Source organism: Acipenser ruthenus, chromosome 9, assembly GCF_902713425.1.
Source record: "Acipenser ruthenus chromosome 9, fAciRut3.2 maternal haplotype, whole genome shotgun sequence".
Lineage (NCBI taxonomy): Eukaryota > Metazoa > Chordata > Actinopteri > Acipenseriformes > Acipenseridae > Acipenser > Acipenser ruthenus.
Genome location: NC_081197.1, coordinates 25,227,001 through 25,244,526, shown reverse-complemented (window position 1 = coordinate 25,244,526; position 17,526 = coordinate 25,227,001). Strand labels below are relative to the sequence as shown.

The following is a 17,526-nucleotide window of genomic DNA, read 5'->3' as shown; positions in this document are numbered from 1 at the left end:
TTCGGTAGGGAGGAGGAAAAGAGGGACAATGGCTCTAAGGGAAACTTTCCTCCCCTTCTCCCATCTGCAGCAGCCACACAACCCTTGCCCTCAGCACCACCAATGTTCACTTATGAACAGGTGATACAGATGATGAGTGAAGCTAGGAAATAGGACCGTCCGGCCCCCATCGCCACAGGTTGTGTTGTGAGAAAAGGAGGCCGTTAGTATTTGCAAGCACAATTAGAGGGCCAGTTGTGCGACATGCTAATAGATACTGGAGCCGCCGTCTCGATAACTAATCTGTCTATTCCTGTTACCAGGGATTATGGTTATGGACATTGCTGGACATCGGATGCATGTATGTAGTTACAGAGTTTTATGTATGCAACACTAGCGAAGGAACAATCCTAGGCAATGACCTGCTAGGACAAATAGGGGCTATAGTAGACTGTAAAAAAGGAGAAATTAGATGCACTGAAGGGGGGCAGGTAACATTGCTCGCCTCAGGGGCAAAACAGTCTACTCATGTCAAGGAAGGGGGGAGAAAACAAAAAAACAGAAGGGAGACAACGTCAAAACAAGGGCAACAACTCAGGTAAGACAACTATTAAATGTATTTATCTTAATGCTAGAAGTCTCAGAAACAAAATGTTAGAACTTGAAGCTACTGCACTAACAAGTAACTACGATGTGATAGGTGTTACAGAAACTTGGTTGTCTGAGACTGATGGAGACGAATATAATATTAGTGGGTACACACTATATAGGAAAGAGAGATAGGACAGAAGAGGCGGAGGGGTAGCGCTATACATAAAATATAGTCTTGAAGCCCAGGTGTTAAATCTGGACAAAGAAAACAATACAGAATCAATATGGGTCAGAATAATGGACAAAATTCAAAAGGCATAATAATAGAAGCATGCTATAGACCGCCAAATTCAGATGCCGAGCAAAATAATCTGTTATACAGTGACATTCGAAATGCGTGTAGAAAAGGAGAAACCATACTAATGGGGGATTTCAACTTCCCCCATATAAAATGGGAAAACCCGATGGGGGCACGACGGACGAAATTGAAATGGTGGAAATGACAAATGACTGCTTCCTAACGCAATTTGTCAAGGCATCGACTAGAGGGGAGGCATGCCTTGATTTAGTCTTTTCAAATAATGAAGACAGAATAACTAAAACAGAGGTCAGAGAGCCATTGGCAAACTCAGACCACAACATGGTCTCATTTGAATGACTAAAGCTAAGGTTTACAATTTTAGAAAAGCAAACTATGAAGGTATGAAACAGAGACTAACAGAAGTAGATTGGAGTAAAATAGAGAAAACTAAAAATGTAGTACTAGAGGCACAAAACAATTACATCCCAAAAGTAGACAAATCTAAATCTAAAACAAAATGGCCAAAATGGTTTAATTGATCAATTAAAAAAATATTCAGTGAAAAAAGGCACTTTACAGAGCGTTTAATAGGGACCAAAAACAAAGTACACAGAAAGAGTACTTGGAACTGCAAACACAAGTCAAAAAGGAAGTTAGAAAGGCCAAGAGAGAGATAGAAATCAATATTGCTAAGGGGGCTAAAACCAATTCCAAAATATTTTTCCAATATTATAACAGCAAGGGAACATTCAAAGAGGAGGTTAAATGTCTAAGAGACACAAATGGCAAAATCATAGATGAAGAAAAAAATAGCAAATATATTAAATGATTACTTTTCACAGGTTTTTACAAAAGGAGGACACAGACAATATGCCCCACATGTCGACCTGTTCCTATCCAATTTCTGTTCCTATCCAATTTTAAATAACTTTAGCATAACAGAGGCAGAAGTGTTAAAGAAATTAGGAGCTCTTAAAATAAACAAATCCCCTGGGCCGGATGAGATCCTCCCAATAGTACTCAAAGAAATGAAAGACGTTATTTACAAACCGCTAACCAAGATCATGCAACAGTCTCTTGACACAGGGGTTGTACCGACAGACTGGAAAATAGCAAACGTAATACCGATCCACAAAAAGGGAGACAAAACCGAACCAGGTAACTACAGACCAATAAGCCTGACTTCTATTCTATGTAAACTTATGGAAACTATAATAAGATCCAAAATGGAAAATTACCTATATGGTAACAATATCCTGGGAGAGGATGGTTTTAGGAAAGGGAGATCGTGACTAACTAACCTATTTGACTTTTTTGAGGATGTAACATTGAAAATGGATACCTGCAAAGCATACGACATGGTTTATTTAGATTTCCAGAAGGCTTTTGACAAAGTCCCGCATAAAAGATTAATTCTCAAACTGAACGCAGTAGGGATTCAAGGAAATGCATGCACATGGATTAGGGAGTGGTTAACATGTAGAAAACAGAAAGTACTGATTAGAGGAGAAACCTCAAAATGGAGCGAGGTAACCAGTGGAGTACCACAGGGATCAGTATTAGGTCCTCTGCTATTCCTAATCTACATTAATGATTTAGATTCTGGTATAGTAAGCACACTTGTTAAATTTGCAGACGACACAAAAATAGGAGGAGTGGCAAACACTGTTGCAGCAGCAAAGGTCATTCAAAATGATCTAGACAGCATTCAGAATTGGGCAGACACATGGCAAATGAAATTTAATAGAGAAAAGTGTAAAGTATTGCATGCCGTCAATAAAAATGTGCATTATAAATATCATATGGGAGATACTGAAATTGAAGAAGGGAACTATGAAAAAGACCTAAGAGTTTATGTTGACTCAGAAATGTCTTCATCTAGACAATGTGGGGAAGCTATAAAAAAGGCCAACAAGATGCTCGGATATATTGTGAGAAGTGTTGAATTTAAATCAAGGGAACTAATGTTAAAACTTTACAATGCATTAGTAAGACCTCACCTAGAATATTGTGTTCAGTTCTGGTCACCTCGTTACAAAAAGGATATTGCTGCTCTAGAAAGAGTGCAAAGAAGAGCAACCAGAATGATTTCCTGGTTTAAAAGGCATGTCGTATGCAGACAGGCTAAAAGAATTGAATCTATTCAGTCTTGAACAAAGAAGACTACGCGGCGATCTGATTCAAACATTCAAAATCCTAAAAGGTATAGACAATGTCGACCCAGGGGACTTCTTTGACCTGAAAAAAGAAACAAGGACCAGGGGTCACAAATGTAGATTAGATAAAGGGGCATTCAGAACAGAAAATAGGAGGCACTTTTTTACACAGAGAATTGTGAGGGTCTGGAACCAACTCCCCAGTAATGTTGTTGAAGCTGACACCCTGGGATCCTTCAAGAAACTGCTTGATGAGATTCTGGGATCAATAAGCTACTAACAACCAAACGAGCAAGATGGGCTGCATGGCCTCCTCTCGTTTGTAAACTTTCTTATGTTCTTATGTTAGCCCTATTAAGCTTTATAACTGGGAATGGCCAGATGATGGATGGGGTCAAATTTGTAAGTCGGTGCCTGGGGTGTGGGCATCGCACAAACAAAATTGTGGAGAAATAAAGAATGAAGTGGTTGCTATCCCGGGGTTACCAGGACCCCCACAGAAACAATATCCAATCCAACCAGAAGCAGTGGAGGCAGTTAAAGAAATAGTTAAAGAGTTAGAATCAACAGGAAATTACCAACGCACAAAATCGACAAAAGGAGGGTGATACACCCTCCAGACCTGAACCTGGGGACAAAGTAATGGTGATGTGTGGCAATGCGCCCCGCCCCTGTGTGCATTTGTGTGTTGTGTTGTATGTTGCGTGTGTTAATGTTGGTGTATAGTCATTGGTACACGGGATATAAACGGGTCTGTGTTTCACGTGTATTTAAAAAGTGTATATTTGTATTTAGGCACGGGATTGCACATCACGCACGTGAAGTGATTTGTGCCCTCCTCGTGCCTAAATATAAATCTACACTTTTTAAATACACGTGAAACACAGACCCGTTTATATCCCGTGTACCAATGACTATACACCAACATTAACACACGCAACATACAACACATAACACACAAATGCACACAGGGGCGGGGCACATTGCCACATGATGATATACCTTTGAGCAGGAGGGATGACAGCACGTGGCACGGACCACATGATGTGCTCATGACCACACACACAAGTGTGGCAGTAAAGTTACCACATGCAGTCAAATGGGTTCACTGGTCTCCGACTAAACCATATAGAACAGTAGACACAACTGAATTAATTAAGAGAATTATTACAGGGCCAATGCAGGTTTGAGGACCAAACGAGGGCTCCTTGATGATGTAGCAGGCTGGTTTGGAGCAATTAATTTGGGTTCAACTCCATTAATGGAGCTGTGCAGAAACTGGCCTCTGCATCTGAAATGATGGATCATGGGAAACAAATGACTGTAAATATTGTTAGATGGGTAATAATAATAATAGCATACAACATGCCTTTTAAACCAGGAAATCATTCTGGTCGCTCTTCTTTGCACTCTTTCTAGAGCAGCAATATCCTTTTTGTAACAAGGTGACCAGAACTGAACACAATATTCTAGGTCTTACTAATGCATTGTAAAGTTTTAACATTACTTCCCTTGATTTAAATTCAACACTTCTCACAATATATCCGAGCATCTTGTTGGCCTTTTTTTTATAGCTTTACATATAATTGAAGTCAGGCTTATTGGTCTGTAGTCGTCTTTCACTACATCTTGATGTACAGTCCACACAAGCACCGAAGCCTGACATTTTCTCCCCTTAGATTTTTATGTTTTCCATCAGTAAGCAGCATATCCTGTTCAGATGAGTTAACAATGCAATTTAATGTAGGCGTTACAAATAACATAATACTTAAATGACCTAATTATTGGATAATTAAACAAACTATTTTTTATTATTATTGCTATTGGCTTAAATACAAGTTCATAAACACAAAAAAGATGCTAGGAAATTATACAGCTGATACATCTCATTCTCTGCCTGATCTGAGGCACGTGTTCATTGTGATGCCGGTAAGGGTCAATTGACGGCACAATACAGATTTATGAATGAGACAAATAATATGCTAATGATAAAATTGGTCTCTAATACCCCTTCTCCACTGGCACATCCGACCCGTGAGGGCTCGGTATGGTACAGTACGGGTACGGGCTGTTCTCCACTGGGTGTTTGTCGAGACGACCGAGAACCAAACCGCGAAACTCCGGCCTCACAAGACATCTGAATCCAGCTGCGAACCGAGCTGATCAGTCAGTACACTCCACAAAGACAAAGAACAAACATGGCGGGCAGCGAGTGTGATAGTGAGAGTACAGTGCAGGCTCTAGTTTCTCTGTGGGCAGATAGAAGTGTTCAGGAAGATCTGGAGTCGTGCATCAGAAATGAGAAAGTGTATGCCCGAATTTCTGACGATTTGAACAAATGAGCAAATGGACATAAAACGCGGGTACGGTACACTTAGCTCATCCTTGACCTTTATTATATTAATATAAAGAAAAAAATGCGTAAAATAAAACAATTCTAAACTTATTTACACAAATATAGTCAAACACAATACTGTACAGCTGTACCATACCTACATACAACTACGGCTCTCGCGCAGCTATTTTAACTATCCTTAAAACGGGATAACTTTGGCAAATCATATTTTTAAAACCTTCTTTTTTCCACCCTTCAACAGAACTAATTGAACTTTGGCAACAATTTCCTAGCTAACTACATTTACATTATATTTATGTGCAGCTGCGTCTGACATATTTGCAAATTGTTCCCACTTGTCTCCGCCTTTAACGCACAGAGTTCTGGACTTCAGCACAAAAACACTTCCGCAGAAGTCAACTATTTTGTACACTCAGTCGAAGGGTGCAGTGAAGGGCACATAAAACACCCTTCACTCGTTCCCTGAGGAACTGGGACAATCCTTAAGATGGCGAACAGAGTACTCCTGCCCCTCAAGGGAAGGTAACGAGTGAGGAAGGGTGCGGTTTGGGACGCAGCCAGCATGCATATGTGGTACTCCTAGCCGGAACTACAATCGTCTGAAGTTAAGCATCTCATCATGTGACAGAGTTCACAGCTTAGGTTTCGTTTTGAGCCTATTGCTCCATAGCAGCTAGATAGAAAGGGGCGGTATCATTGGAAAGCTTAGAAGCTCAGCTTCCCCCCCATGTTAATTTCATATTGAGGTTCAATGGTGCAGTGTTTTTTTTTGTTTTTTTGGTTTTTTTTAGCCATCTATGATTACAATATATATAGCAGTGACCAAACATGATTATTTTGGAAAAACTTTTTTTTTAACATATATTCTCATCTTTACCACATATAGTATGCCTGATCCTGTTGCAACTTACATAATATGAAAGGAAATGTTGTGGCCTTTCATTTGATATGTTACATGCGTGCAGTAAAAACTATCCAGTAGTTAAACATGTATAAATGAAAACAGCGAAAAACTGGCGGAACTTGGGCTGAGTGTAAAGAGTTAAAAAAAAGAAATGGAGCGCTGGTTAAAAAGAAAAGCACCCTTTTCTTCTGCTGCATGCATAAACTTCATGTCAGGCAATGGCAAAAGCAATGGAGAGTGCTCTGTCTCACAGTGATGAACAGCTGTAGGTCTCCTGAAAGCAGCTTATTTTAAAGCAACACCAGTGTGAATGATGATGCAATAAAATATATAGTTTTTTATATGCAAAAGTGCCTTTTCTTTTGCCATTCCCCCCTAAAATTTTGGAATCCCGTGTGTGTGCACTTTCTTATATCAGATGCCCATATCCTGGGCGACTTACAGTTCTTACAAAAAAACACATTACAAAAATCAGATCAGTCCAGACAGGGAGCAATAGCGGTTTGATAAGTGGGATCATGGCTAATACTGAGAAAGAAAAAAAAAAACGGATGGTACTGTAACCAAAAACAAGAAAATCATAAAAAGGTAACTGAATTAGAACAGGTAACATGTACTCATATTTGTGTGACACCTGTCAAAATTATGGAGACAGAAGTAGAGAAATCATAAACTCAATTCCCAGCAAACAGCACAGCATAGATACATCTGTTTGAATTCTGTAGAATCTGTGGTGGCCCTTTAAATATTTAGCTTATTTAGCAAATTTCATATGCTTAAGCACAAAAATATTTGAGGCCAAATTTGAATGAAAATGGCTAAGTTTTGTGATAACTGACAGGCTTGCAATGCGCAGAATGTTTCCAATACATCACATTGCCGTGCAGTATTTCAATTCTGCGCATTCACGCGTAACTCTCGTGCTATTTCTGCTATTTTCCAACTTTGCGCAACTGTTTTGTGTCCGGTTGGAAAATATAAATTTTTGTGCAAAATCACTAATTTTTGCGAGGCACACATATTGCGCATCGCCTTGAATATCTGGGCCACAATATTCTTACTTGGTGTAAATTCTAACTTTGAAGCATACTAAGGACTACATTTCTAAGGACTGCTTTTTAAAAAGTGTTTATAAACACTTACATGTTAAACACAATTAAATTGTCTTTGATTTATTATTGCAGCCTACTGTGTTTTGTTTTTTTCATTAAATTTATTGTTTGGACAAGGAAAATGTGTTACAGTTCATTACGATGACACTTGAAAATGTAAAGATTATATTACTCAATTTCTTGGTACAAAGTATTATATTTTTGCTCAATGCATGTTTTGCCTGACTGGAAAAAAGGAACAAATACCAAACCTGTGCTTTTAATTTTCCATCTGAAAAAAACTGAGCTTTTCAGGTCTAGAAAGGGACACAACTCAACATTACTAGAAAAAATGGGGTGTAATCTTTGATATATAGGTAAGAATTTCATTGGAATTGTTCATTTGAGAAAGTATGTTAATTCAGAAAGCCTAATGTTGGAACTTTAGAACTGTTTCCTTGTTCAATGGGGGGGGGGGGGGGGGGGGGTGATATCTGACTAAGCATGTTTCAGATAACTCAAACACGATTTAAAGTGGCCTATGTGTAGTTGATTCAGAAAACAGGTTTGGGACATATTTGCTATTTGTTGGTGCTTTTTATTTTTCAACAAAAACTCCATTCCCATTCTAAAGCTTCTGAATTTCTCAATTAAGATTGTAAGGTTTATATTATTCACTAAAAAGTAAGCGGCCAGTGTGATATTGAAACAAATGAACTCCCCCCACAGAAAGAATTTAGAAAGATTTTGAATGCTGGCTGATGAATTGTGAGATAAAACATAATTGTAGATGATAAGGAGTAATAATTTATCATACTGGGGAAATGTGTTTTTTTTTATTCCATAAATGCAAAGGACTACTAATGATGGGTACAAAGCCTCACCCGCTTCGACTCATCTTGAACCATTAGAAGCAAACAGTGTTGTGAATCAAAGGTTCAATTGGTTCGCATGAAGCAATACATCACGTGACACCAACAGTTCTACGGATCCTCTGAAGCTGCAGACGCTCGGGTGTTCAGTCACGCACGCTCACGGAGTAAAATCTTGCTGACGGTGTTGTACGTGCACTATCGAAACGTTTTGATGGTATATTTACAAAAGAAGACACAAACCACTAATACAAAGCTTTACTTCGAATCAATAATGCTTCGTTGACGTAGGTTAGAACTGGAAGGAAGAATATACTGTTTGTCAAATTACATTTTAAAATAAAATAATTTCAATTAATTTTTGTGAAATTAATATATATATATATATATATATGCTGGCTACTACTATGTGAAATTGGGGGAGTTTAATTATTGTTAATTATTATAAAAATGAATGTAATGATTATTTGAGATGTTTTCCAGAAATAATTGTTAATGTCTTTTCAAACCTTTGTCAAAGAAGTCTTGAATTCAATATTATTTCATTGTGATACATCAACAAAATAAATATAATTTATAAATATCAAATTGCTATACTATTGAAAAAACACCATTACACCTTAAAGAACCATATGTTGTTGATGTTTGTGTTATTACTGTGGGATCCGTGGCGGCTCTGAGTTTAGTGCGAGGAAGTAATCAACCTCAATCCAGAGGTCCGGGTTCGCGTTCGCCAAGTCATATATGTAATATGCTTTTTTTTTTATATATATATAAATATAAATGGATGTGTATGTAGAAATCTTTGCGTTCAAGTATGTTTTACTGAAATGTAATAAAATAAACATTATTATTATGTTATGTTTCTATATATTATGCACTTTTAAAAACACTTTTTTTTTTAATGTCCAGTAGGCTTTAATTGATTTGGGGTTACGCTTAAGTATGTTGTATACTTAAAAATAATCTAACCATCCGAGAGACACTGAACTAATGACCCATTAATGCTATGCCTAATACTAGAATGCCCATGAGTTTTGGAGAGGGGCTTCAACTGATTCAACTACGTTAGTGCTGAGCTTCAAATCATACACAGGGTTCATTGCCTCATGAGGCTTCAAATCGCTCACAGGAGCTCAATGAGGCTTCGGATCAGTCACATGATTCAGTGACTCACTACTTCAGGTGATTCAAATGACCACTGCTTCATGTGAAGCAAACAAATGACGTAACCCGCCTCGAACCATCTGAAGCAAACAGTGTTCCGCATGAAGCAACACATCACGTGATCTGACTGAACCAGAATCAATACAATGCTTCGTTGAAATACAGCCTAGATTACTCCTGGAAGGAAGCATTTATTATTTCTTTCTCTTTTTTTCAATTTGTTTATTTAAAAAAATATCAGCAAATATGATTCTTTTAGTTTTGCATTTTGGAAAATGTAATTATTATTATTTTTTAAAATCTAAAACAAGTTCTCTACACGCACACTTCATCACAAGAGCAGGGATTCGATCCTACGCTTGACAAGCATTTCTAATTACACGACTTACTAACTTGTTGCGCCACCGGGAAACTGGCTAACAATTGAAATATCAAATATCTTACTTGTTTCAACACTAATTTCCCAGCCGAGTACATCAGGTCAGATATGCCTACCTTTGTAAAGCAACATTATCGTGTTTTCGATTGTACAACAATTTTACATTTGTATGATGGATGATGCGTATGCGTGACTGGCTTTTTTGTTGGGTAATTACATGTGTGGTTGATATATAACCAGATAACAAAGACATTATAAAATGTAACTTCATTCTGTAAGTCACAAATGACACTGACAGAGCCTGTAAAAAGCATGCTTTACGGTGTCTTTCGTGTACATTAGGCTACAGATCATTATTTCTAAATGCCAAGTTCCAGGCAATAGCAGCCTGTGTGTAACTCGTATGTTCAAGTTCAAGTATGTTCAATGACGCGGCTCTACCAATAGATGTCACTATGGAGCACGAAGCGCTTCAAGTGATTCGGCTCAGTGAATCTTTTATGAAGAAAATGGTTCAGAGGGTTCAGTGGTTCAAGAGGCTTCACTTTTCCCACCACTAAGGACTACACTTTGATATCCTTTAACAAAGATGCATCTTACTTATTGTAAACTCTTTACAAATATATGAAAACAAAATGTGATTCTAATATTTAATGCATATGATATAATTTGTTTTAGGTGACTTGACCCCTGGCATAAATTATTATTATTATTTAGAATTGCCTCGCTTTTGTATTGTTTATAATGTTTAAAAATAATAATCCTATTTTTACAAGGGAAACGTCTTATTTTTGTAAAAATTAAAAAAAAACAGAAAGCATAATGGATCAGGAACAGTTTCAATAACAGTTACATATTTGCAAAGACACAATAAATAATGAGCGTTCACCATGCACCTAAGCACTGTTGTCAAAGTTGAACAGCAACACACACATTCCACGTGGTTAAACTTTTATTAGTTTGAAAACACGTGTATTTTTAAGCCGGTCCAAAACTTCTCCGAAGTACCGGTACCTACTTAGTAAATTCGATACCAGTAGTTTAGGTTTAGCTACATGTACAAAATATGTCATTTTCCTTGGTTTGACTGTCAAATTGCATCCATACGGTCTAAAAATGTTTTTAAAAAATCTCAGTCATGCTTTATGAGTGTTATAGTTTGTAAATCTACCAACATATCGTTGCATGGTTTAAAAAAAATACAAAATGTCGCTACTTTAGATCAATTTATTTTGGAACTTTCTGTCTACTACGTTAAACATGACGAGCAACTAGATGTCTTTCTCGACAAACAAATACCTATAAATTACGCGGCTCTGCTACACTAGCAACATTATGTAACAACAATGCTTGTAATCCCTCCTACTCTGAATTAAAGCTTCTGTTATTTTTCTTCTTCCACGCACAGACGCCATGTTTCTTGCCAAACCGCCAACAGCACAACCTTACTTAAAATGTAGTCTGTGATCTGACCGCTGTTTTTAACCCCACAGAAAGTACACATTTCATATTCTCCCTACAAATTAATACAATTTTTATAAATACGGTATTCAGAAGGAAATATGAACACAATACAAAACGAGCTTCTGTCCCTTTAATTGTCCAAAAAAAAAAAAAACCTGCCCACAGCAATTCTATCAATCGAGCGCGAGACAGCTGCCTATCCCTCCTCCTCCTCCACTCCTCGCGCTCAACAGAAAAAAAGAACAGGCCCTCACTCTCTCAGTGGCTTTTCCAGAATGTCCCCTTTCAACAAAGCCATTCAACCCGACATACTTTTCTGTAATAAATGTTTTTAATTTTCGAACCGAACACAGTCTACTGGGTTCAGTTTTGACTACCCTGCCGAGTTCTGCGACTTGGCTGACTGATTTCTTGAGATTGTTTGATTGATAGGGAACGGAAAAATAACATTTTGAGTGACAGCTTACCTGGGTGCCAATCTTCGTCACTCTGACAAGCGGCTGCAGCAATCGGGACCCGCAGTGACCGTGCTACGTCACCACGCAACGACACGCCGCTCACGACCTTATGAATATCAATCGAGTGGGAGGAGGGTGACGTCAAACCATCCGCGCAAATCCTCAGAGCAGGAAGATCACAAGATAGTGTTCTGGAAGTTTGAACATCAAACAAGTAATCTGATATATTTATCTTGATACTAAATATAAATAATCTTAGCACTGAAAAAAAAAACCAAAAAAACACGTGTGCATTCTATATAAAAAAAGATGTATTATTGTTTTTCAAAGTTATTTACATTAATTTATATAACGGATAAAATAACAAAACATCAACTAAAGTCAAAACAATTTTTTTTTTTTTTTTTTAATTTTAATTAATTTAAAAGTATTTTAATATTAAATAACCATCCTTATTGCTTGGTTTAAGGAATTTAACTTCATATTGGTCCAATAATTATGTATTTTTTTCTCATAATAAAAATGTTTAAGAACATATGACCATAAGAAAGTGTACAAACGAGAGGAGGCCATTCAGCCCATCTTGCTCGTTTGATTGTTAGTAGCTTATTAATTCCAGAATCAAGCAGCTTCTTAAAGGATCCCAGGGTGTCAGCTTCAACAACATTACAGGGGAGTTGGTTCCAGACCCTCACAATTCTCTGTGTAAAAAAGTACCGCTTATCTTCTGTTCTGAATGCCCCTTTATCTAATCTCCATTTGTGACCCCTGGTCCTTGTTAATTTTTTCAGGTCAAAAAAGTCCCTTGGGTCGACATTGTCAATACCTTTTAGGATTTTGAATGTTTGAATCAGATCGCCATGTAGTCTTCTTTGTTCAAGATTGAATATATTAAATTTTTTTAGCCTGTCTGCATACGACATGCCTTTTAAACCCGGGATAATTCTGGTTGCTCTTCTTTGTACTTTTTCTAGAGCAGCAATATCCTTTTTGTAACGAGGTGACCAGAACGGAACACAATATTCTAGGTGAGGTCTTACTAATGCATTGTAAAGTTTTAACATTACTTTTTGCATGCAAGCATGTTAGAAAGTCAAACCTTATGCTCAAGACATCAGCAGTGAAGATCCCATTTGTGACGTAACCTTGCGCATCTTTCTAGTATAACTGAAGGCTGTGAGATGTGCGGAAGCAGTCCTGGCAAGCTGTTTGACCAAATAGGAAAAATAAGCACAGAGCACGAGGGGTTTAGGAACCTCTTCATTCAGTATTTATTTGATGTGACACCATTTATTCAACATTTCAAATCATCGCCATTTGACTCATAAAATGATAGTGTTTAGTGATAGTGAAGCTACTACAAATTAAAAAAAATACAGTCCTTTGCAATAAATAAATAAATAACAAAGCCCTGAAAAGCACATAAAGATTTGTTTTTCATCCTTTGCTCTTCGTGTTTGGTCATTGGATAGCTGATTGCTTCAAGTCTAAACTTTTCTGTCCATTAGCAATAAGATGCAATTCATTGTACACGCTTGTCTTAAGTAGCATCTATCATGGCTTACTACTAAGGACAAAAAAGTCACGTTTGTACCCAGAAATGTATTAAGTTAGCATAGCTGGGAATTGGTGCCAGTGGTCTGTATTATTACTGCAGGCTACCGACAGGACCAGGCTTGAGTGACCATCTAGAGTAAAATCTCTAAAACCTAATTAATTGAGCAAGATTTGTTTTAGAAGAATGAAAACATGAAAAAGAAAAAAAAAACTGTTGGTTTAAATAATATTTTCAAAAAGACAAATACGTGAATGTGAACAGGCTGGCTGTAGAGTCAGACCCGGAAGAACACACAGTACTGCGAGGTGAAATATGAATTGCGCTGTTGCGCCAGTTTATTGCAAAATAAAAGAGTTGAACAAAATACAAAAACACTTTGTAAAACAAAACGGTACGATGGTCAAAACAGACAAACAACAAACAATAACAAATGTTGTGCTGGTTTAAAAGCCAGTGCGCTTAGCAAATGTTACTTATTTTCTTTTTAAATTACCTCCTCTCCACACCCGTTCTGCACTCTCGAACACACAACCCCGAGTGAGTGCTTCATGCATCTATATATACAATTGTGCTGGGATTCAATTACTAATTAATTATTCACTTGAATCCCAGCACGTGAACTAATCTGTGCACTCCCCGTGCTCACATATTAATAGACATTTTATCTGCAGGTGAAGTGATTGTGTAATCCTCGTGCCTAGATACAACTATATATTTTAAATTACTCGTGCTCCACAGCCCCATTATATCCCTTACACCAATATATATATACACCAACAATAACACACTACATACAGTATGAAACACAATCTGCACACAGGTGCAGGTCACCCCGTCAGAGGGGCTTAACATCAGCTTGCTGCAAGACTTACCTAATGAATTTCTAGAAAGTCCTGGGTGGATTAGGATCTACTGAGAAATGTGTTGAACTTGTAAAGTCTACTAGTTTATTGGATCTCTTTATCGGATAAAGAGTCAGATATTTATTATTCTTATTATTAATATAAGAATATTATGTAGTGGGAAATGTGGGTAAGTAGGGTAGCCTATTGTAAATGTACTGCCAGTAATTGAAAAATGTATTGTACTAAACATTTTGAAACCCAGTTTAAAAGCTGCTACACACCAGATGTGACGCAGTCACATGACCATACACACCTACTGTAAAGGCGACTCTCCCTTGATTGGTCATTGGTCAGTTCTCTAGCTGCCATGTGACAAAATCGCACAAATAGACATACAGTGCCTATAGAAAGTCTACACCCCCTTGAACATTTTTCACATTTTGTTGTGTCAGTGCCTCAGAGTTTCATGCATTTAAATGAGGATTTTTTTTCCACTTATCTACACACCATACTCCACACTGTTAAGGGGGAAAAAGTTTTTATTGAGAAAAAAATTATATATTAAAAATACAAAACTGAAAGATCATAATTGGATCAATCTCCACCCACCTGAGTTAATACTTGGTGGAAGCAGCTTTGGCAGCAATTACAGCTGTGAGTCTGTTGGGATAGGTCTCTACCAACTTTGCACACCTAGATTTGGCAATATTTGAAGATTCTTTACAAAACTGTTCATGCTCTGTCAAGTTCCTTGGGGAGCGTTGATGGACAGCAATCTTCAAGTCATGCCACAAATTTTCGATTGGATTTAGGTCGGGGCTCTAACTGGGCCACTCAAGGACATTTACCTTTTTGTTCCTTAGCCACTCCAGTGTAGCTTTGGCTGTGTGATTTGGGACGTTGACATGCTGAAAGGTGAACTTCCGTCCCAGTTTCAGCTTTCTTGCAGAGGGCAGCAGGTTTTCCTCAAGGACTTCTCTGTACTTTGCTCCATTTATTTTCCCTTCTATCCTTACAAGTGCCCCAGTCCCTGCCGATGAGAAACATCCCCATAACATGATGCTGCCCCCACCATGCTTCACAGTAGGGATGGTGTTCTTTGGGTGATGCGCTGTGTTGGGTTTGCGCCAAACATAACACTTTGCATTTAGGCCAAAAAGTTCAATTTCAGTTTAACCAAGACTTATATCTTCTTCTACGACTTAAGTCTTATGCAGTTACAACTCTCCTATTTCTTATGTTTGTCAGTGTTTCTTACTCTATGTATGATTTTAAAGCATATCTGTATGATATATATGGTCGGAAAACTTTACTTACTCTAGCTACATACTAACTGTGTCATCTGTCCCTCTGTCCTTTTTTTTACCGTTTTCTTTCCAACTCGAATTTAACAATACTGCCTGAACCAGTATTGTTAAATACCAGAATGCCATATTCAAAAAATACATTCTGTAGGCATTACTAAAATAACGGTGGAGGATGAGCCCTCATTGTATATTTTAATAATGCCTACACGAGGCAACTCGTCTGTCAAACATGGCGAGTGTGCTCATGGCTTATTTGGACGGTGTACTGCGCGAGGACCCGCTTCCTGAGCCGGTGGCCATAGAGCTACGTCTCCTGTCCAGCACGCTGCTACAGATCTCTGGTCTCCAAGGGCAAGCTGTTGGCCAGAGCCTGGCTGGCTTGATTGTGGCTCATAGACAGCTGTGGCTATCTTCGGGCCAGCCGTGGAGGAGATCTTACAGAGATCCTACCGGGAACACAAGGCGTTCTTAGCAGACGACCTTATCCAGGGCGACTTACAGTCGTAAACAAAAATACTTAAAAAAGGAGGTTCCAGATGCTGACATACTGTCACATTCTCCAGTCCATCCGGCCAGGTGACTGGTTCACCACCGTGGACTTACAGGACGCGTAGTTTCACGTTTCCATTCATCCAGAGCACAGGAAGTATCTCAAATTCTCTTTTCAAGGAAGCGTTACAAGTTTGCTGTGCTGCCATTCGGTCTCTCCCTAGCTCCTTGTACATTTTCAAAGTGTGTGGACGCTATCCTGGCCCCTGCAATCTTGATGACTGGTTGATTTGTTCTCAGTCGCAAGAGGGAGTAGTGACCTACACGGCGGTCATGACAGAACATCTGGTAAGGCTGGGCCTCACCATCAACGATGCAAAGAGTTGGCTTACACCGGTGCAGTGCACAATGTACTTGGGGCTCTGGCTGGACTCCAGTACACATGCACACATACCTGTCAGATGACAGAGTTGCAGCTATCCAGGGTTGCCTCTTCCTGTTTCAACAGGGATCGCAGGTCACCCTCCTACTGTGCCAGAAACAATTGGGTCTGATGGCCGCAGCCATATTGACCATTCAGCTGGGTCTGCTTTGCATGCGCCCGCTACAAGCGTGGCTCAATGTGTTCCACCGTTGGCTGACTATGTCTCATGCATGCTCGGCAGCCCTACATTGGTGGAGGACGACCTCTCACCTGCGCGAAGGTGTCCGAATGGGAGTAGTGTTGAACCGGCAAGTGGTGATGACAGACGCCTCCAACTTGGGTTGGGGGGCGGTCTGGGAAGGCAGAGGGGTACGCGTATCCTGGCCAGACCGCTGGACATCCCTGCACCTAAACATGCTGGAATTGCAAGCGGTCTCCCTTGCTCTCCACCACTTCCTCCCAGTGCTGAGCGGTACGCATGTGTTGATCCGGACGGACAACACGACAGTGGTGGCGTATGTCCACCACCACGGTGACCTGCGGTCCCCAGGGTTGCATCGTACAGCCTTTATTGGCTATTGACATGGGTTCAGAGGAACTTGCTGTCCCTACAGGCGACGCACATTCCTGGTGCGGTGAACTGGGCAGCGAACCTTCTCTCCAGGAAGGGTCCACATCCGTCAGAGTGGCGACTCCACCATCAGACAATGGAGCGCATTTGGGAACGATTCGGGAAGGTGCAGGTCGATCTCTTCGCTTCGGCAGAGACGACACATGGCCCCCTGTGGTACTCCCTCCACCGCGCAGTCCTCAGTCAGACAAAAGACTCTGGGTTCCCCCTGAAAGGGACCACTGGTTAGCCCTAGGGCTATCAGATGTAGTTGTGGGTACATTGCAGAGCGCTAGGGCAGACTCCACTAGCTTGGTGTCTGGCTAGAATCCATGACCCCATATCTTGCCCTATGCCAGTCATCTTACAGTTTCTGCAAGAACTGCTTGATGCTGGTAGGTCACCTTCTACTTTGAAGGTGTATTTAGCGGCTATCTCTGCTTGCCATGCCCCCTAGATTCTGTGTCTCCGGGTGCACATTTTTTGGCTACCCGATTTCTTAAAGGCGCTCGGCAATTACGCCCTCCTAGGAGGACTGTTCTCCCCGAATGGAGCCTTAATATTGTACTAGAGTA

The 17,526-nt window shown here is 39.4% G+C and overlaps 1 protein-coding gene across 2 annotated transcripts in view; it reads right to left on the bottom strand.

Annotated features, from left to right (window-relative positions):
- The window catches only part of pknox1.1 (pbx/knotted 1 homeobox 1.1), a 97,321-nt gene extending 85,504 nt beyond the window's left edge, over positions 1-11,817 (bottom strand). The window contains exon 1 of one of the 2 annotated variants that reach the window (XM_059029747.1): positions 11,728-11,817. The gene's annotated coding sequence lies outside the window, so the exon portion shown is untranslated. Of the gene's footprint in view, positions 1-11,514; positions 11,536-11,727 lie in introns of those variants that run through there. The other variant, XM_059029748.1, reaches the window with a different exon arrangement.
- Between the last annotated feature and the right edge of the window lie 5,709 nt (positions 11,818-17,526).